The following is a 22,863-nucleotide window of genomic DNA, read 5'->3' on the forward strand; positions in this document are numbered from 1 at the left end:
GGAATAGACACCGAGAAGATTTATCCTGTGACCTTGTTTTCTGGAAAGTTCCAAATAATCAGGAGTGGAAGTGACTTTTTTTTAAACGGCATTGTCATTTAAGCATCAACCATTTTCTGACCAGTATACTGTCCTGGAACAGCTTGTTCTCCCCATTGTCTATAGTGTAGTGTGTCTTTAACAAAAGAAAGGAAGAGAAAACAAAACTTTACTGAAGGTAATGGCAATCCAGTTTATCTGGGGGTTCTGCTATATGATGTTCCTTCTTGAGCTTTGCATTTACATCAGATTGAAGTGTAAATTTCAACATCAGTAGTTGGCTCATGGCAGCAGCAGACCATGTGCAGTGCCAAATAATTACTTCTACTTCAACATAATTATCTGCTGCTGTCTAATCTCCAGCCAGAATTTTGTCCCTTTTGTATCACGTCCTGAAGCTAGTTTCAACCGGAGATTATCACATTTTATCAATTTTTTAAAAATTTATACATAGAGCATGATAACAGGCCATTTTGGTCCATGAATCCATGCTGCCCAATTTACACCTCATCAACCTACATCCCCTGGTACATTTTGAATGGTGGGAGGAAACTGGAGCCCCTGGCGAAAACCCACACAGAGACAGGGAGAACGTGCAGACGAAGAATGTACCAACAGTGTGGGATTTGAACCCTGGTCCCAATGAATAGTTGCCACGCCAACTGTACCAGTGTTCCCGGATCTTACCCCTGATTGCTTCCCCACAACCTGCTTGTGTTTGATGTTTTGTTTGGGTTGCTCTTTTTGTGACTGTAAGTGAAAGGCATGGAAATGGTATCCACACTTTGACTTCAGTTTCCTGATTTTTTTTTTACACACTCTCTTTGCTGATCAGTAGAAAACTTTTTTATTACTGTATTTTTAAATAAATAAATCAAAAGCTCCACACCAAGAGAACACTCAACATTAATAAGTAATCTTCTTTGGCTTGGCTTCACGGATGAAGATTTATGGAGGGATAAATGTCCACTTCAGCTGCAGGCTCGTTTGTGGCTGACAAGTCTGATGCGGGACAGGCAGACACGGTTGCAGCGGTTGCAGGGGAAAATTGGTTGGTTGGGGTTGGGTGTTGGGTTTTTCCTCCTTTGCCTTTTGTCAGTGAGGTGGGCTCTGCAGTCTTCTTCAAAGGAGGTTGCTGCCCGCCGAACTGTGAGGCGCCAAGATGCACGGTTTGAGGCGATATCAGCCCACTGGCGGTGGTCAATGTGGCAGGCACCAAGAAATTTCTTTAGGCAGTCCTTGTACCTCTTCTTTGGTGCACCTCTGTCTCGGTGGCCAGTGGAGAGCTCGCCATATAACACGATGCTCGCCATATAACACGATAAGTAATAATTCTTAGAAAAATACAGTGGATTCTGGAAATTTGAAGCTCTGGAAATATTCAGCAGCTCAGGCAGCATCTGTAAAGTTTGAAACAGGATGCGAATGAGAGGAATTCTGATGGAAAGTGATTATCGTGATCATGGAGTTGCAGGCAGGGTCCGACAGTTGGGAACAAAAGAGTTTTGCAATGCCTTCGCTTGCCTCTTGAGATTCTGTTCATGTCATTGTGAGTCCCATTGGGCAAAATCTTTTGCAACTCTTGAAAGATGCATTACCTCTGCAAGTAGATTAAAGATTAGGGAAATCCAAAGTAGACATCAATTTCATTGAGATCTTCAGGCAATCTTTAGTACTGTAGTTGAAACATTTTTCATGTTTGGTCATGTCTGTCAAATAAAAAGTAAGGAGGTCATTAAAAAAATATTTTTGTAGCAACATTACAATATTGTGATTAAAATGCATTTAAAATTTGTAATATACCAAGTTTGTACATAGTGACTGGTTTATCTGGCTAAAATATTTGATTTACCCTTGAGAAATTGTTTTGTTTCAACTTTGGCTGCACTTAAGATTTTGATTTTTTTTGTGTGTGGGATGCCCAATCTTTGCTGTTCTAACTGCAGTGTAAATATTCATTCAGAAATTCCCACACAACATCTCTGATTACAGTCTGTCTTCACTTTCTGCATCCTTAGGAAAGCTACCAGTCTGTTAAATGACATTCCACCCCAATCATGCTCTCTTCTCTCCACCTCCTTTCCCCCTTCTGTCATGCAGACGATGTACATTTAAGAGCGGACATCTCCAGAGTCATAGTTTCCTTCTTGCTGTTAGTAGGAACATGATTCCCTGCACTTTTGTTTTAACATGTTCTGCAATTTTATTTTTTTGCATGACCTGTTGTATTGTGTATATGACTGAGTTGCTGGGTAACATGCAAAGCAGTTTTTCCACTGTATCTTGGTAGTAAATGGGGCAATAAGCAATACGTAGCTAGTTTTGGTTCCATTTCCATGTTTTCATTGCACTTGTGAGTGTAAATCGGTGATGTGAAACCAGTACAAATAGAGGACTAGGACTGCAAACTGCTTATGGATATTTAAGGTACAGTACAACTCCGATTATCTAAAATGGTCAGGTCCAAGCCTACATCGGATAAACGTATTTTTTTCGGAGAACAGGTCATTTTTTAAAATAACAGCCCAGTGGCAACAGCAAATCTCTTGTATCAATGTTTAAACAACAACAAACAATAAGGGGTTGCTTTTTAAGCATTAAAATAATGTTCAATTCTCACCAAAAAAATGCTGGCCACCAATCATCGGGACCTTCCAACCGCTGCCGCAGATCCCCGACACTGCCCCACTGCTGCTGCTGATCCCTGGGGAGGCTTCCCGGGCTGGTGGAACTCGTGGCGTTGGTGGGCTCTTTCTGTCCAAGTCCTACTCTGAATCCTCCCCTAGGCCTTTCGCTCTCCCGTGTATGTGTGTGTGATAGTAGGCTGAGGGAAGATTCGGAGTCAGCGTTGGGAGCTCCAGTGCGCCGAGGAAAAAATTAAGAATAAAATAATAAAATTACAATACAGTATCAGTAATCTAAATAAACTATACCCTCCCCAATAATTATTACACATTAATAACCCAACTCAAATTAGTCCAACCCCCCCTTTCCCCCCAAAATAAAGTGAAGAATTAATAAAGTTAATAATATATGTGAGAAAAAAAACCCACTTACAAAAAAAAACAAAAACATAACCGATTAAAATACTAACAAAAAGAAAAGTAATTAATACTAAGATATCAGACTTAAAAAACATATTTAAATCAAACTTAAATGCATATATTTAACAAACGGAGTTAAGATGAAACATATATTTAACTCAAACTTAATATAAAAAATTAGTAAAGTTAGTAACATTATCTATCAAAAATTCTTAAACAATAATCAATTCTTAAAAAAAATTGTAGCATGAAAAAAAAGATGAAAAAAAAACTTTCTCTATAGAGATATCAACTAACTTCACATCTATCATCATATTAGTCACATAAACCACCATCTTAAAACAAAATTCAAACCTCATTAAGCATTGTACAATTCAATTTTAGTACTCTTCCACCATTTTTCCCTTTTACTCTTGAATAATTATCCAATAAAAGCTCCAATACCACATTTAAATATCCCCAATCATTACGTTAAAATTCAGATATCCAAATAATAAAAACACATCTACAACGAAATCTTTATCTTCAACAAATGGAGCATAAACCACAAACAAAATTCAAGCCTCATTAAGAATTGTACAATTCAATTTATAACTTTCACCATTATTCCCTTCGTTCTATAACTAAAATAGCAAAATAATATACACCAGAATTACCACTCCTTTCACCTTAAAGTTAAAGAAAAAATATTAAAAAAAACTTATCCATCCCATTCACATTTAAATTTCAAATATTCCTTATCTACTGAATAAACTTTACAAAAAAAACCACATCAATTTTTAGTTTTTTAAACAATCAAATACTTTCTTATGCTTTTTTAAAATATTTAAATGAATTTAAAAAAAAACCTTGAGGTCATTTCCACTCTAGAAAAAAGTCGGATAAATGAGGATTTCTGATATCCTCAATTATCCAAAATTTTTTTTAAAAATTCAGATAAATGAGGATTTTGGAGAATCTTATTTCAGATAATCGAAGCTGTACTGTATATTTTACATTACTAAATGAGAATGGGTGCAGCCAAAGTTTAGACCTGACCTTATTGTAGTAAAAGCGGACAGATGCCATACACCATGAAGGAGAGAGAATTGAAGGTACTTCTTCAGTATACTCTTCACTGTGGATTATTGGGTACTAAGCCATGAAGACAAATGTTGAATACAGCAGAAGGAAACCAAAGCATTTGCTGAAAAAGAAATGGAAAGTTGGAAGTATAAAATGTCTGAACCAATTAATCCAAGATTCCTTTTATTATCTGTAATAAAACAGGTGTAATATTACAGAAAATTTGCTTTAGTCTGCTGTAAGGCAGATAGATTCACCATCAACAGGAATGGCCAGGTGCCATCTGATGGATTCTAAATGACAAATGGCTGCACGATTAGTGTAGTAGTTAGTGCAATGATGTTACAGCATCAGCGACTGGGATTCGAATCCAACGCTGTCTGTAAGGAGTTTATACATCGACGGTGGTTTCCTCTTGTACTTCAGAAAGATGTTAAAAGGTCAATTGGGTGTAATTGGGGCAGCACGGGCTCGAGGGATAAAAGGGCCTGTAACTGTCGTGTATGTATAAATTTAAAATTGTTGCCATTTCAATCAAATTCAGAAATGCTAGCACTCTTTCCTGCATCATGACTCAAAATATACCACGGGGGTTCCTCCAGGAGTTTCCACAACGAGGGGCACTGAACCCGCTATGTCCCTGGCATTAAAGCCCTTCCTTCACAATTTTAGTTTTTCTCTGATTTCAAGTTCAAGTTTAGTATCATCTGACTATACATGTCCAACATGATGAAACATCATTTCTCTGGACCACCGTGTATATGCACACACGCATGCGCACGCAGAATACCTACACAGATGTATATTTTTATACATTATATATTTATATTTTGGGATGGTTACAGGATACTGTTCATCAATTTCCTAGCCTGCAAAGAAGGTATTTCTAACCCTAACTCTAATGTTCCTGTAACCCTTGCTTGATGGTGGTAGGTTCAAGATACTGTATGCTGGATTGAAAAGGTCTTCCACAATTGTTTTAGCTCTATTGAAGCAATGTTCCTGGTAAATTTCCCCAATAGAGGAAAAGGAGACCCCGGTGATCTTCTCAGCCATTTTGATAATTCTCTGTATTGACTTCTGGTCTTTTTTTTTGTTGCAAACTACTGTACCACACAATGATGCACACACACAGGCCACTCTCAATTGTGCTCCTGTAAAAAGTTGCCAGTAACCTTGCCCTCTTCATTCTCCTTCAGAAGTGTAGTTGCTGCTTCATCTTCTTGACTAAAGAGGAGAAGTTGTGGATCTAGGATAGGTCATCCTTGATGAGCACACCAAGGAATTAGGTGCTCTCCACTCTGTCCTTGACAGAATTATTGACGTATTAGTCACAGAGAGTAGAATGTTTTGTGGCTTCTGTTGACAAGGAGAATGGAATAAATTTGTTCCAGAGTATCTTGCCAATCCCCAGGGATTCTTTTAAATCTGAAGATCCATAAGCGAATGCCAAAGCAGCACATTGCCTGTGTACATGTCAATGTTCTTAATGTGCTGAAGGTTAATATGTACTTTTTCTGAGAGGATGATTAACAGATTTCTAAAGTCAGTTGTTTCCTTTTAAACCATTGATAAATCTGGGGTGATTTATAAGGTTCAGGATGTTTAATTTTTGTTCAGGATCAGGAAATGTCCATAGTTCAGCATGGAAAGGTTTGAGTACCCATCTTTTATTCAGTGCCTTTCATTACAACCATGTCCTTTTGAATATAATTGTTATAAAGACATTATTATCTTCAATCCACATTGACATCAGTTTTACATCTTGGTGCCTCATTCCCTTCTCCTAAACCTTACTTCCCCTTCGACAGTTTGTTAATAGAGTAGGACAACACCACAAATTCACCACTGACACTTGCTAGGTCCCCATCATGGATGTGCAGGTGTGATACACGAAGGAGATGGATGGTCGACAGACTTTGGTGTTTGATCATACTTGCATAAAGAGTGGTTGGTAAACCAATCTTGAAGAATGCCAAGTACAAGAGTGAATGCCATTTAGTATAATTCGTATTTTGTGAAGGAACTTTGATGGATTGAGCTTTTGGGCAGAATGCTGTCATCCCACTTTTTTTTTCCCCTCTGGGTTTGATCAAAGTACTCTGTGACATGGCTCCCACATCTGTACTGTGTTTCCCATTTCAATGAGTTTCTCTCTTTGGTAATTTCTCCAAAGCACGTGAAGGAGGTTCTCCTGGCCTTGGAAGGTACGTTGAGTAAGAGTTGCTTCTACCTTTTAAAATATTGGTAGAATGCTGTCAGGAATATCAGCATGGCCCTATGCTTGATACCACTCTTCAGCAACTCCATGGGTAAATAGTTGTTCATGACCAAAGTGGTGAAATTGCTTCCCAAACTGTACAATTTTATTAAAAAAAAAATTGATTTTTGGATTTTCAGTTGGTGTTTCACACAATCTATGACTACCTCTAGGTGCCTTGATTATCTCTGGTCATTCTTGACCTCATTAAATGCCCTCAGCATTGCAGAGGTGGAACATGATGCAGGCAGGGCTTATTGTTTGCTTTCACTGGTACAGTAAGGGGCTACTGTGCCCATAAGGCAACCTCTTGTTGGAATGGTCATGAAAATGGACAGGGCAAAGTCATCTGCATAGGTGCGAAACAAAAAAATCTGCAGCTGCTGCGGCTAAGTGCAATACACGTAAGTGTTGAGCTGCTTTTCACTGGGCCACCCTTAACCGGGACACTAATTGCTTTTCCACTGAACACAGCTCATCCCCGGGCATTGGCGTGTTCTACCTTCAACTAGAAACAGGCGACTTTCTGCTGTTCCTTTTCCACTGGTTTTATCAGCATACCGGCGTTGGCAAACGCCAGGGATATGAGTGGGATAGAGGTGGTTAATCCCTGTGTGAAATAATGTCATTTGACTCTGGCATTCGGACAATGCTCCTTTTCCATTGGACCCTGTCCCAGTAAATCCCCAGTTAATTCCTGGGACAGGGTGCCAGTGGGAAAGAGGCTTTGGATAATCCCCTGAAGAATCCTTATGAAGGATTTGGGCCCAAAACATTGACTGCCTTTTACTTCCTATTGATGCTACTTGATCTACTGAGTTTCTTCAGCTTTTTTGTACATTGCATTTCATCTGCATTGGTGTCTTTTTAGTCACAATGGATGAAATATTGACCAAATTGCTATTAGAGGGTTTTTGCTTGTCATATGACATCTTTGTGCTTTCACATTGCCATGACACTGAGTGGACTTAACTCTCACTTTGTCTCAGAATCGGTCTCTGCCCACAGCCTGAAGCTGTTTGGTCAGAAATCAAAGCTGGTTACTGATGAAAAGTACTAGTTGCTAACACAGTTAACAAGAGTAAGTGGCATGCTGCTTGTGAAGTTTTGGCTGATGGGAGAGCGATTGACCAGAAGGGATTTGCCCTGCTTTTCAGGACACGGTGTAAATTGTCAGTTTTCACATTGATGGAGGGATGCCATTGTTGGGGCTATTTTGGAATAACTTGACCAGAGGCAAGAGTGAAACTAGAGCACGCATCTCTATGTTGTGTTGTGGATTATGGCCATTGATCCTGCAAAAAGAGGTTCACCCCACCGGGATCTGCTGCACCCTTGTCTGCCTCCTTCTGACCCGGGTCTGTGAAGAAGCGAGGGGTGGAGGGAGAATGGGAAGAGGAAGGAGCGAGCCCGAGCCCCAGCACCAATCACCGTGGGAGCCCTGGTGGCTGCTCCTGGGTGGCAGGCTGATGTATCATTGTGATGTCATCAGCCCTCCCCTAAGCAGCCGGATTCAGCGGCATTGCCTATATGGAGCTCTACCTGTGGGACGACACTCAGGATGGATCGGAGTTCGGGTGCTAGATCCGCATGTGGAAGTTTTATGAGGGTAAGTTAAGTGATGTAAGGGTGGAGAATATCTGCCTTTACACTCAATAAAAAGGCCTAGTGATGCTACCAGTCTCCACAGTACACCTGTAGAAATTTGCAGGTCTTGGGTGACATTACATATCTCAAACTCCTAACAAAATGTAGCTGCTGGCATGCCTTCTTCATAATTGCATTGACATGATGGTCCCAGGATAGGTCTTCTGAGATGTTGGCACCCAGGAATCTGCAGTTTCTTGCCCTCTTCCACTGCTGACCCCTCTGAGGACCGACCGGTTTGTGCCCTCCTGGCTTCCCCTTCCTGAAGCCCACAATCAATTCTTTAGTTTTACTGAGGTTGAGTGTAAGATTGATATTGTGATACCACTCAGCTAGCTGATCTGTCTCAATCCTGTAAGCTGTCTTATTGCCATCTATGATTCTGCCAACAACAATGGTGGCATTGGGAAATTTGTCGATGGTATTTGAATTGTGCCTAGTCACACAGTTATGGGTGTAGAGCAAGTGGCGTAGTTTGCAAACCAGGCACCCTTGATGTGCACCTGTGTTGATTGTCAGTGAGGAGGAGATGTTGTTAACAATCTGCAGTACTGGTCTTCTGATGAGGAAGTCCAAGGATCGAGTTACAGAAGAAGGTGCAGAGGCCCAGGTTTTGAAGCTTGCTAACTAGTTCTGAGGGGATAATGGTATTGAAAGCTGAACTATAATCAATGAAAAGCAACCTGATGTGGGCTATCCTTGATTCGGAGAAACACCACATGGTGCAATGCTATTCCAGCGCCAATGACTCTGGTTCGAGCCCGGAGTTGCCTGTAAGAGGTTTGTACATTGTTCTTATGGATTTCCTCCCACGAGCAAAAATATGGTGCTCGAAGGTTAAACGTATTCATCTCTTGAGCTTATCACTTTTAATCTGAAAACAAAGCTAACACCAGGACCACCTTATTTTCTTCCCAATTACTGTAAGTGGATGGTAGAAAATCCAATGGTTTGATAATTGCAGATTTCCATAACTCATAACCTTGCAACTGATGTATTTTTTAAAGTAGTAACTCCAGGTCAAGCTCTGTTGAAAAGCAATGCTTATCGATCGACGTGGTTATATTACTTTTTCGATACATGTGATTATTGTGTGTTGTGTGAGAAATATATAACGCATTTCTGTGTGGGCACTGTGGTCCTGAGAAACTCTGTTTGGTTTGGTTATATATGTACAGTCAGATGATAATAAACTTGAATGATATCTTCTGAAGGATTTGTTCTGGGCTGGAGGTGTGGGATGCCCAGTTATCAGAAGGAAGACATTTTTGTTATCTTCCTCACGGCATGGTATGAAGAGGCATTTCTTTTCTCTTCAACCCACACCCGTTTAAAAAGGGGCTTAATATCCCATGGGATCTTGCTGTGTGCCAGTCAATTAGTGTCTCCTATGTTGTAAAATGCTTTGTGCTTTCCTTGGGCTGCAGGTATAAAGATTAATGGCGGTATGGTCTGTCTGATGGTTAGTGCAATGCTATTCCAGCGCCAATGACTCTGGTTCGAGCCCGGAGTTGCCTGTAAGAGGTTTGTACATTGTTCTTATGGATTTCCTCCCACGAGCAAAAATATGGTGCTCGAAGGTTAATTGGCCACGTGAATGTATTTGGGTATCATGTTCTTCCAAATCCTCCTCGTTTACTCATAACTGCAAATGATTTCTTAATATTGGTTTTCAAAGTTCAGATTTATTGCCAAGAGTACATGCATGACATCACATGCAACCTTGAGATTCTTTTTTTTTCCCTGTGGGCCAGGCAGAATTTCTACTTATTGGTAGTGCAAATAAAACTGTACTCAAGATACGTTACAACCGAGAGAAATGTTTAAAAAAAATGTAAACAAACTGTGTAATCCAGAAAATAAATATCCAATAATAAATAATGTCCACAGTAAGTCTTTAAATGAGTCTCTGATTGAGTTTGTTGTCTCGGGATCTGATAGTGGAGGGGTGGTAACTGTTCCTGAACCAGGTGATCTGAGTCTTGTGGCACCTATACCTCTTTCCTGCTGGAAGCAGCAAGGAACAGAGCGTGTCCTGCATGACACGAATTCTTGATGATTGCTGCTGCTCTCTGATGGCAGAGTTTGATGTAGATTTTCTCGATGGTGGGGAGTATTTTGCTTGTGATTACTGAGGGACCACTACCTTTTGTAAGGCTTTCCACTCAGATTATTGGTGCCCCCATATCAGGCCAAGATGCAGCCGATCAGCAGACTTTCCACTGCACATCTGTAGAAGTTTGCTAAGGTTTTCGATGTAATACCAAACCTCTGCAAACTCCATCAGAAGTAGAGGCACTGACGTGCTTTTTTCACAATGACTCTTGTGTGTTTGGTCCAGGAAGATCCCACAAGATGATGACTTCCAGGAATTTAAATGTGCTCACCCACTCTACCTCAGATTCCCCAAAGATCACTGGATTGTACACCTCTGGTTTTCTCTTCAAAAACCCACAATCAGCTTCTTGGCTTTGGTGACATTGAGGGAGAGGTTGGTGTACCATTCAACCAGATTTTCAATCTCTCTCCTGTATGTTGACTCATCTCCCCTTTTTAATACAACCCACCACTGTGGTATCGTCCACAAATTTGTAGATGGTGGTATTGTCGTATCAAGCCAAAGGTAGGTCCAAAGCAAGTAGAGCAGGGGACTAAGAACGCAGTCCTGTGATGCTCTGGTACTGATGGAGATTGTGGAGGAAATGTTCTTGCCAAGCTTCAAGGTGAGGATTTAATTACATGCAGGTTATTGAGGCCTAGATCTTTGAGTTTGCTGGTGTTGGTGTTGAATGCCAAACTGTGGTTAATAAAAGCATGCATCTTTTCTGTCCAGGTGTTCCACGACTTTGTGTAGAGCCAGTAGGCTTTTTCATAGTTGACCTCTGCATGGAATCCAGCTTAAAAGCCGAATGGAAAGTTACTTTTTTACCTTTTCATGCAGGCCCAGAAAAACCTGCTCCAATGTTCCCTTTCAGCCTGGAGGCAGCTGGGTGTTGATGCGGCTTTCAGGAGGCATGCCTACTGGAGCCGTGACGCCATACATACCGCCAAACAATGGCCAACTTCATTACCCATAATCCCTCATGCAGCTGGAACCACTGTTTCCCAGAATGGTTCCAGCTGTATGGAGGATTATGGGTAGGGGAGACAGCCATTGCTCTGCCATGTATTGAGCTGCTGGTGCCGATGAGTGGCCTCCGAAGGCCAAAGTGGCCCGGTGAGGTATCAGAGGCTGGAGTGCCCAGCAGGGGTGTCACAGCCCAACCCTGATGTCCCCCGCTGGCTGCCCCTGCCCTGAGGGGGTCATGGAGGGAGAGGGGTGAGTGAGTGAGATGGGTTGCAGGCTGATGATGTCATCAGCCCCCCCCCCCCGCGCACCCCAGCCAGCTGCTTATAGCAGGATTACATGCATGCTAGGCTCCGCTGCAGACCCTTCCCCCAATATGGATTGGAGCTAACCAGGGTGCATTCATGGAGGTAAGTCTTCCGACATGAGGGTGGAGAATTTCCACCTTTACTCGGGCTTTTTGACTGTAAGAAAGGGCCTAGTGAGATGGTATCTATCGTAGACCTGTTGCTGCCTGGAATGGGTCCATGTCACAGCTCGGACATGAGCTGAAATGCTGCTAAGCATGCCTCTCAAAACACTTCACCACTGTGAATATGAGTGCCACTGGCAAGTTACCATACACTTCTTGGGCACTAGTACAATTGAAGCCTGTTTGAAACCGGTGGGTAAACATACCCTTCCAGAGTGAGAGGTTAAAGATATCTGTGGCCAGTTGGTGAACACAGGTTTTCGATATTCGGCAGGACGCTCTGTCTGGACTGGATGCTTTCCTTCAATTCAGTCTCCTAAAAGCAGCATGCATGTCATACTCGGGTACTGACAGTCGAGTGTCATCAGGGGATGTGGGGTGTGCAGTAGTTCTTCATTGTTCTTGCGTTCAAATCGAGAGTAGAAGGCATTGAGTCCACCTTGGAGTGAAGTTCTGCTGTTTCAAAAGCCAAATTTGGTTTTGTAGCAGGTTCATGATGTAATTTCTTCATGCCATTTTGTGTGAGAAATGTATTGTGGTATGTGTGTTACGAGCCCAGAGGACCCCAAAACCCAGCATCAGTAAATATTCATCAAGACAAATGGTTACTTAAACAAAAGTTGCTGTTAATTATCTTTAAACATGAATACAGAATCACACTTTAACTTAACTCGCCTAACAACCCCCTTCTAATTCTAAGCACACGTGTATGTAAGTTCAGAAAAGTTCTTTGATTCACAGTCCAATTTCACTTCTGATTCCTCCGAGTTCGCTGACTGCAGGCAATTTTTGTACTTGAATTTTAGGTATTTTGTATGCATGTGACGTACTCGAGCACATCAAACAACAGGTGTTTGACAAATATGCAAATTGCCTCTAATTTCTCATTAAAAATGTTTTGAACTTGTTTGAGCTAAATTTGCATCAATAATTATAGCGCAAGTCAGTGGCTCCTAGGTGTATTTCCGTTCAACTGACTTAATGGCTGAGTTGAATTCTTCTTGAGTTTTCCCAAAATGCATGCAGTCATTTTATGTAAATTAAGTTGCAAATTTTGCCTCATAATCCACTTGATGATCCAACAATGACTGTTCTTGTATGTATAGACAGTGAATACAGGCAGTAATTGTTGAAGGAATCTGACGTAAATGAGAAGCAGTTACAGGAATTATATATGAAGTGACAGGGTGGAGACTTGAATGGATAACCATTGCCATTTAGAGCCATTAATACCCTTTTTGGAATGGGATAACTACCGTCATTGCAAAGCAGCACATGTACTAAACTTAGAGCGATACAGGGAAGATTAAAATGGCCCCTGTGTGAGGATGACATGCAAATTTGTGAAACTGGGTTTCACTGGCCATTTGTAACATTGCAGATTTAACTTTGGTAATCATGAACATTTGCACTGAGGTCCCACACTATATTCTCTCGCTGCACAGAAAATGGCAGTACCAAAGTAGAATGAATTCCTTGCTTTGATCTTTTGTTTTTATAAGATTTTTATGCAGTAATAAGTCAAATCAGGAAACCAACAGTTTGAATGCAAAGAATGATCAGATATTGCAAGTTATCATTACAGATCTTTAAGGCCTATTGAATGGTGTGGAACTGACTTCTAAATCTGAGAAAAAGATCTGTTCTGCAATGTTTTCTAAATCCTGAACCATGCAACTTCTTTGAAGCATTGCTTTCTGTAGTAATGTTTGAGCAGATATTTACCAGTTTTTGAATTTTGCTTTTAAGATTGGAGTGGTAGGGATTGGGTGTGGGTATTTAATATGGGAGCTTCGTGAAGAGTTACCACAAGCCAATTTTCACTATAGGTGCAATTTAAAATTTATGAAATTTTGAATTTTGTCAGAGAATGAGGACTAAAAGCAAATAAAATTATGTGGGTATAGGAAATCTGAAATAAAATGCTGGAAACAGCAGCATCTGTGTTTGAGCTGATCGGGAGTTGCTGTATCTTCCGTATGAATACTCCCTGGCCTGGCCAATTCTTTGAGCAACTTCTCTTAATATCCATGTGGTAATCTGATATAATAGCACTCAAGCACACACCTACTGCTGTGTGCTCTATGTAATCTGATGCTGACTATGAGTAAGCTGTCATTTAGTTTAAAAAAAAAAGTTCCACACTTCTGCTGCGTGTTAGTGCTACATCTGCGGTGTTTCCAGCCTTTCCCTCTCACATTGGGTGGAAGAATGGTGGTTTCCCTGCATTGTGATGAGAGCACAGTTCGATTGAGCTGCTCTGCCAATACCAATGTGAGCAGACATGACTCGTGGGTCTTTGGAGCTCCCTGTGGCATCATCTACCAGAGAGAGAGAGAGAGAGAGAGAGAGAGAGAGAGCAACCCTGCATCAACATGGACTGAGGCCAGATGATGTGAGTAGGACTCTGTTTCTCAGCACTCAATGATATTATGTCCCTCAATCAGGTACTTTCAGTGTCTAGATGCTACCATACTAGTAATACATGAAGTGTAGTACAGCACAGGAACAGGCGCCACTGCCCAGAAAGTCTACACCGACCTTTTTCTTTCTACTTACATACATACCACTTTAAGTAATCCCTATGCCATAGGTTCTCGGTGATTAGTAAGGGTTTGCTTAAGGTGGTATGTGAGTGGGGGGAAAAAAGGTTGAGAACCACTGCTCTAGACCCTATTGGTACTGAAATATTTTGCTTGAGAAAAATTGTTATTGGCCCATTTCCTTTGGAGTTATTAAACCGTGCACATAACAAGTCAATTAGGGACGATTAAAACAGTAGTTTTCAAACGTCTTTTTCCCCCACTCACATGCCACCTTAAGAAATCCCTTCCTAATCAAAGAGCACCTATGGCATAGGGATTACTTAAGGTGGTATGCAAATGGAAAGAAAAAGTTTGAAAACCACTGGTGTACACCAAACGTCATGCCAAATTAAACTGGATGTCATCTGCCAGACGTTATCCATATCCCTCCATTCTCTGCATATTTGTGTGTCTATCCTAAAGCCTCTTTAAAAACTACAATTACATGCTTGCACCAAAGCCTTTTGGAAGCCTGTGCCGGGTAGAGCAAAGATATTACAGCACAGTGCAGGCCCTTCAGCCCACTATATTATAAACCCATTACAATCTAACCTGTCCCTCCCTCCCTTTCACTCATTACTCTCTATTTTTCTTCCATTCATGTGCCTTACAAAGAGTCTTTTGAATATCCCTATTGTATAAGCCTCCACCCTTTGCAATGCATTCCAGGAAACCACAACTCTGCATTTAAAAATAGACTGGCCCCTGACTTCTTCCCTAAACTTTCCTCCACTAATGTTAAACAGATGCCTTCTGGTATTTGCTATTGTTAGCCCAGGAAAAAGGTTCTGGCTGTCCACTATATCCATGCCCCTCATAATCTTGTGCCCCTCTCTCGTTCTTTGTTGTTCTAAAGAGAAATGCCCTAGCCCTGTCAACCTTGCTTCATAAGACATGTTCTCCAAACCAGGCAATATCCTGGTAAAATTCCTTTGCACCTTTTCGAAAGCTTCTGCATCCTTCTGGTCATGAGTAAGTGAATCCAGAACTGAACGCAAAAGCTACCAAACCAATGTTTAGCACTTCCTCAATTCTACAGGAGTAGGAGGAGGAACTTGCTTCATGAGCCTTCATTGTCCCTGGCTGATCTTCCATCTCCACTCTTGGCTGAGTCCATATTCCTTTGATGCTGATGTCTCTGGCATGTCCTCTTTCTCTTTCATAAACACAATCCAATCTCTCAACATTGCATTTTAAACCTTCCCAGTTTTGATAGGAGCATTCCTGAACCATGAGCAAATGCCAATGAAAGCCAGCATTCCTACTCTGTGTGAAGGACATGACAGCTTACGACTTGTGCTTGGATATCAATCCAGCAGCTGTCCCTGTCTCCTGAGGCAGTGTTTTTTTTTAAATTTAGAAGGTGCTGAGCTCATTCCAGGAAATTTTTGCCACATTCATTGACAGGGGAAATATCTTGATTATAGTCATGGATTCCTGTTCTTCCATTAACTACAGTTCTAGGAATGAACAAGAATATAGTAGAAAGGAATACATCAAATTTTCATCACCAGAAACAGGCTACGTAGGAGTTCGTGCACTGCACAGTCGTCTTCTATTTGCATAATCTTCTCCCTCAGATGTAGTTATCTAATTGCATGCAACACATTCTTATTTATATCAACCTCATTTTGTCGTTGAAAATTTCTCTCAAAATTGACAGTGTATTGAGGAGATACTGTATTATGACAACTAGCCTAAAGCTTGTTCAAGATTTTTTTGTGGATACCGTGAATCGTTGTATTGAATATTTGATCTCAGTTGCTTTTTTCTCATGTAAAAGAGAAAGTGCTACCCCCTTTTCTTGTACTTCTGAGGCTTCTTTATTTACAGTCTGCCCTTCCCTATTCTCCATGAATGACAAATGTTGTGAAGCAGAAACATCTGCTGCTATCAAGATCAAAGGTACAGTGGCAAGTTTGATGTAGTCAATTTTGTTTTGGTTTTATTTAAATGAGGCAGGTTGCTGACTGGAGGAGCTTATGAGGAATAATTTCCAGTGCTTGTGATTAATACATATTAATTGAAGTGCCGTGCTTTTGATGATTACTTATCTTGGACGAGTATAGTGTACCTTGAAGTCTGGGGTGTTTTTGAAAGCAAACTAGTCAATGAATGATGGAAAAGAGCTGAGACCCTTAAGTCTGTAATGGTGACCCTGGATCCAGACTCCAGTTAGGGGAACAGGGACACAACGGGGAACTAAGATCAAGACTTTTTATAGAGGTGATAAACATTGAGGAATTGATTAGTGGAGGCTTTTAAGTTATTGGACGTGCATCCAAGGTGACAGCATGTAATAAGCAGACAAGACTATTTTCCATTTCCCATGTTAGTTTCAGCTCCGCTTTTCTCCCCTCTGTCATCCATCAACCCTCCCTAGTTCAGAAATTCCCTACAGGCTCCTCTCTCACCCCTCCCACTCTCCTCATTCTAGCTACCCTGTCTCTCCTCCTCGTCTTCCCCCCACCCCCATCTCCACCTCAACACAAATAGTCTTTGTGAAGGGTTTCCACCCAAAATGTCAACAATTCCTAATTCTCCCACTGATGCTGTTCACCTCGCTGAGCTCCTCCAGCATTTTTCACCTGTTCCCTGTAACCCTCCCTCCCTCTGTAATCAAATAAAAATCTCAACATTGGGGTCTCCTAACAATTCATGGGTCCCTTGAGAAGAAAGTCCTCCTCGCCTGTTTTAAATGAGTGACTCTTTATTCTGAAATGATGGCCCCTTTCCCACTGGCACCCTGTCCCAGGAATTGACTGGGAATTTACTTGGACACGGTCCAGTGGAAAAGGAATATTGTCCGAACACCAGCGCCAAATGACGTCACTTCATGCCGGGGACTAATCACCTCTACCCCAACTCCTATGCCCGGCGTTTGCTGACAAGGCCAGTGGAAAAGGGACAGCAGGAAGTCACCTGTTTCCAGTTGAAGGTAGAGCACTCCGATCCCCGGGGATAAGTTGTGATCAGTTGTAAAGCAATTACTGTCCCAGTTCAGGCTGGCCCAGTGGAAACGACACAAAGGGCTTCCTATCCTCGGACACTGCACAGCCAATTAACTGCGATGCCAGTGGAAAGGGGCTTTTGCCTTCTGATTCTCGATTTGAGTCTCCTCTCAGCACCCCCATTTAAGGCCAGTGGAATCCTGTGCTACAGTAAGATCAGTTTCAGCTTTGACGATCTCTTCATTCCATGGCTTCTCAATTGATTTAGAGGAAGTGAGATGAGTTAAAGAGAAATTGTTCAAAGTGAGGACAGGTTCTGCCAGGTGGAGGAGGGTGGTGGTAAAGAGATACTGGTCAGGTCTCTGGTCCAGAAAGAACCAAAGTGCTTTAAGACTTTCTTTATGGTGTATAAAGGGATTGGACATCCATCATGAAGTTGAGCTGCTCCAATTTGTGGACTATGAAGTCAATGAAGAGACAGTGGGCATGTGAGGTATCACCAATGTAAGTGGGGAGGATTGGACCAGGGAGGAAAAGATAGTCAAGGAAAGATGAAACCAGTTTAGTGGGACAAGAGCAGGCAGAAATGATGAGTCTTCCTGGATGGTTGGGTTTGTGCATCTTGGGTAGAAGACAGAAATGTGCAGTGAGAGGATGGGAGACAGAAGTTGGCATCCATGGTTGGGTGGTGACCAGAGGTGATGAGGTTGGAGATGGTATTGGAGACAGTGGCTTGATGTGGTGGGGTCAATAAGAGGAAGTGTCTGAGAGCTTTCATCTGGCCTTAGCAAAGTAGAGGTCAGTGCTCCATGGATTTTGCTTTTTTTTTCCATCTTTAGAGAGTTTGAGTAGGTTTTTTTTACATTTAATGCTAGTTTGTTTCGATAGTTTTTGTAACACTTCAAATCTTTACACTTCTGTCTTTCCATAAGTGGTACAGCCTTAAATGAGTGGGGTGGGTATTGGAGTTGTGGGATTGTGATTTTGAACATGGAAGGAAAGTAATATTTTATTTAAAATGCCAACATTTACAGAGACCATTCAAGCTGGTGCCTTCAAGCAGTTGTTTTAACACTGGAAGCATGGATGACACTGCTCCTACAGCTCCAGGAACCCTGGTTCAATCAGACCAGTGGATGAGGGGTAGTGGGGGAATGTTGTCCTTGTGGAGTTTGTGTGCTCTTTCTGTGGCCATCCTCTTGATGCTCCATTTTATACCCACATCCCAAAGATGTGCTGGTGGGGTAATTTTAAATTTAAATTTAAAAAAAATTTTAGACATCCAGCACAATAAAAGCCCATTCGGCCCACGAGTCCGTGCCGCCCAATTTACACCCAATTACTCTACAACCCTCGGTATGTTTCGAACAGTGGGAGGAAACCGGAGTTCCCGGTGAAAAATTAAACAGACGCAGGGAGAACATACATACTCCTAACAGAAAGTGCAGGATTTGAACCCTGGTCCCGATCGCTGGTGCTGTAAAAGCGTTGTGCTAATCCGCTACGCCAACTGTGCCACCCTTGCTATGCCAACTGTGCTGCCCTTTACAATAATCTGAGAGTATGTAAGTGGTAAAAAGAATCAAAAGAATAGCCGATGGAGATGTGTGAGAGTGAAGGAGTTGCAGGAATACTGGGAAATAAGGAGGGGGAATGAGACAAAAGGAATTGCTCCATGGGAGCTGATGTGGATCCACTGGTTTGAATGGCTGCCTTCTGTTGTGGTAAGGATGAGATGAATAGTGACAGCAATATTTCCAAGTATGTAGTAAATGTCCTATAAGATGGAAGACCTGCTTAGCTTCCACCCCTCTGCAGATAGATTTATTCAACTTGGAGACGTTGGACTTTCCCATTCTCTAGAATATACAAGCTGCAGAGAATGAATAGTTCTGTCTTCTTAAACTCTGCAAATTCATCTGTATTAAAAACACACTGAAATGCTCGAGGAACTCGGCTGGTCTTTTCAGCAACCATAAAAAGCAAAGATTTACACCCAATTGCTGATGTTTCGGGCCTGAGCCCTTCTTTAAGGAATAAGTCGAATGAACCAGAAGCAGGAAATCTCAGAATTCAGACAATACCGGCTGGGGGAGGAATCCAGACCCACAAAAGGTGTTAATTAGATATGATAAGGGATCAGGTGAGAATTTATCATGTTTGTGCAAAAGGAGAGACAGAGGTGGAGGGGAAGAAGGGAGGTGAAGGGGGTGAACGAAAGCCAGAGAAGTCTATATTAATGCCATCTGGTTAGAGGATGCCCAGTCAGAAGATGAGGTGTTGTTCCTCCAATTTGGTGGACTCGTTCTTGCCATGCATGAGACCATGGACAGACATGTCAGCAAGGGAATGGGATGGGGAATTGAAATGGGTGGCCACTGGGAGATCCACGCCATTGTAGCGGACAGAGCCGAGGATCTCAACGAAGCAATCTCCCCGTCTGCGTCCAGTCTTTCCAATGTAGGGGAGACCGCAACGGGAGCACCGGATGCAAAAGACGACCCCTGCAGTTTTCTGAGATTTCCTGCTTCTGGCTCATTCTGCTTCTTCCTTGAAGAAGGGCTCAGGCCCGAAATATTGGTATTATAAGTTTGCTTTTATGGATGCTAAAAAGACCGGCTGAGTTCCTGCAGCATCTTGCTGTGTTTTTACTGCAATCATAGCATCTACAGGCTTTCATGTTTCACTAAATTCAACTCCACAACCTGGGTCCAAGCAGAGTTTAAATATGCATGGACTGTCTATCACTGAACCTAGAACAGGACCATGCAGGTGCAGGCTGTTTGACCACTATGTCAATTTAATAATTTCACCTGCCTCACCACAAATGGTCTGCATTTTTCCATTTCCTGCTTGTTCACGTCTGTCTAAATTGTTCTGAAACAGTTCTATTGTGTGCTTTTACCACCTTCCCTTTGAGCATGCTCTAGGCATCCACTACTATCTCTGTGTTTTAAAAAAAAACTTGCCTCTCAAATCTCTTTTTGAAGTTTTTTCCTCTCAACTTAAATCTATGCTATCTAGTATTTGATACTTCCACCCTGGAGCCATCTACCTTATCTATAGCCCCTTTCACATTGGCAAACCACTAAATTGGCGGTTCAGCTCACCATTTTAAAATAGCTGAACAGCAGTTCACACTGGACCAGGAGTTAACTGGTTCTCTGCACGCCATCACATTCACCACCCAACATTGCAGAGCAAACGGGCACCTCTCCTCCAATGGTGACATCCTGACTGACATATTGAGCGATGGCAGACCTGCCCTCACAGAATTCCATGGGGCAGAGAAACCCCTCCATGAGTGCTCTGTGTATACAACTCTTTCATTATGCGTAGGCACACTGGGACATGGGGGGCTTTAAAGGAAAAGGTGGGTAGTTCCTTACCTCCTTGCAGTGTCTCTCTAGGCCTTTTCAAGCAGGGAAAACACTTAACTGTAAAGGCGGAAGTTCTTCGCCCTTGCGCCTAAAGACTTACCTTTCTGAATGTGCCATGGCCGACTCCGAGGGGTGGATTCCAACCCTTCTCGGGGAAGGATAATCGGAGGAGTGCAGTGCTCCGCTGCCTTACCTGAATGTACAATCGCTGCAAGTGGCTGGTTGGGGGCGGGCTGATGATGCCATCAGCCCACAACCCATCTCCCCACTCACCCCTCTCCCTCCATGACCTCAAGACAGAGGTGGCAAGCGGAAGCTGTTGGGGCATCAGGGTCAGCAGGAGCTATCGGGGCAGCGGGGGCTGAAGGTAGCCGTCAGGGGGTGGCCAATGTGGACTGTGACAGCCTCTCAAGGCTGCTTCAGCCTTTGGGGCCACTCTCTGTGCTGCAGAACAATGGAACTGTTCAGGAAAACACAGAGTGGTTCCTGCTGCGTGGGGGACTATGGGTAGGGAAGACTGCCATTGCTCTGTTATGTATTTATGATGGGTGACGCTACGGCAGTCACCCCAACTCCATCGGATCCGGAGGGTGCTACAAGGCACCACTCAATATGAATGCGATGCTGGAGCAGCCTTTTAGGGCTGCTCTGAAAGTTCAGTTATAAGTTTTCAATCAGCTCTTGTAGCCGGCCTCCAGGCGGGGGCCTGACGTGAAATGGCCTTCTATCTCTCACAGACAAATCTATCTATCTATTGATGTAGGTACTCACTCTTGTGAGTGTGTGTATTTCGTCTTGCGTCCTTTATAAATTGTGTGCATGTGTTTTATTAAATTGTGCGTGTATTTTCCCACGCCCTTATTCATGTGTGTTTTATTTCAGCTATGATTTTCTGATACTGGAATAGGTTTATATAGGTCGACACAACATCATGGGCTGAAAGGCACATACTGTTTTGTACAAAATTCTTAATTATATTTAAATTGGGCATCAATAATTTTGTTTGAATAGAATATCATAATACATTGATCAGGATTGCAAATTTAGTAATTAAATACAAAGTTTATACCTTTTTAAATCCGTGTTGTTCTTTGGAAAAAAATTACCTGTTGGTTCTTGCACGTACACAAGAATATCATCAACGTGCCACTAATTGGACCCGGCATATGGGTGTCCTTTCACGTTGGGCGACTTGGTATGCCGATTCAAAATGAATTGGCAATGATACAACCTCCCTAGCCAGTTCATCCCGAGGGCAATTTGACCCCTGTGTGCCATTCACAAACGTTCACACTGGCATGTTAATCAGTAGATCGACAGTTAATTACTGGGTTAAAGTGGGTTAAAGTGCCAGTGCGAAAGGGGCTCATAATTTATAAACCTATCAGCTTCTGATGCTCCAGAAAAAAACAATCCAAATTGGCCAATCTCCTTTATGACTAATGCCCTTCAGCCCAGGCAACGTCTTGTTGAAAATCATCTGCATCCTCTTCAAAGCCTCCTTCCTATAGTTCCAACCCAAACTGCACAAAATACTTCACATGTAGCCTAACTGGAGTTTTATCTTGTCTTCCCAAACTCAGTTTCCCAACTACGACACTCAGTGCCCCAACCAATGAAGGGAAGCTTGTCATGTGCCGCCTTTAGCTTAGGCCCAAATAGTCGGTAGTATACCTTTACCTCCTATGGTCGCTGCAAGACCAGGTGAGTATGTTTTTTATTTAGTGCTCTGTTCACTGTGTTGCCAATGTCAGGGAGCAATGGACGTATCCCAAGATCCCATTTCCACATCAATGCTCCCAAGAATCCGACCTTGTACTCTATACTTTCCACTTGCTTTTGACCATCTGAATGCAACTCTTTCCACTTTTCCAGATTAACCTCCATCTTCTAGTTTTCTGCCCAATTTCAAACGATCCCTTTGTGTGCAATACAAGTTCACCATGTGCTTACAATGCCGACGTGTAATAGTTTAATCCCTTATTTATAGACCCACATAGTTTTTTTCTCCTGACTGCTTTGAGCTTAGCAGTGAACCTTTGAAGACTGGTGAAAAGGTGATGGGAATGAAATGTCGTGTTCAAATGTGATCATATGCCATATAGTGTGATCCCTCATTGATAACTGTCCAGAACCTAATTTTATTTTTGTTTCTTTAATATTTCTTCCATTTTTGAACCTTTCATCAAAAACATCAAGATGTTTTTATTCTTGCATTGTAACTTGTCATTTTAATACCTGATAGGCTATCAATGCACTCTCACCGCCTTCCCAGTCTATTAAAATCTTTCCTTGGCACAGTGAACTAAATTACAGACAGTATTTCACATGGGGTCCAATCAGGGCCCCACAC

General features: G+C 42.1%; 1 protein-coding gene and 1 pseudogene across 3 annotated transcripts in view; both read left to right on the forward strand.

The window, feature by feature from the left end:
* The window catches only part of dgkza (diacylglycerol kinase, zeta a), a 517,457-nt gene that overhangs the window by 236,596 nt on the left and 257,998 nt on the right, over positions 1-22,863 (forward strand). The gene's annotated exons all lie outside the window — the stretch shown is intronic.
* Positions 12,852-12,965, forward strand: LOC138752157 (U6 spliceosomal RNA; annotated as a pseudogene).

Source organism: Narcine bancroftii, chromosome 1, assembly GCF_036971445.1.
Source record: "Narcine bancroftii isolate sNarBan1 chromosome 1, sNarBan1.hap1, whole genome shotgun sequence".
Classification (NCBI taxonomy): domain Eukaryota; kingdom Metazoa; phylum Chordata; class Chondrichthyes; order Torpediniformes; family Narcinidae; genus Narcine; species Narcine bancroftii.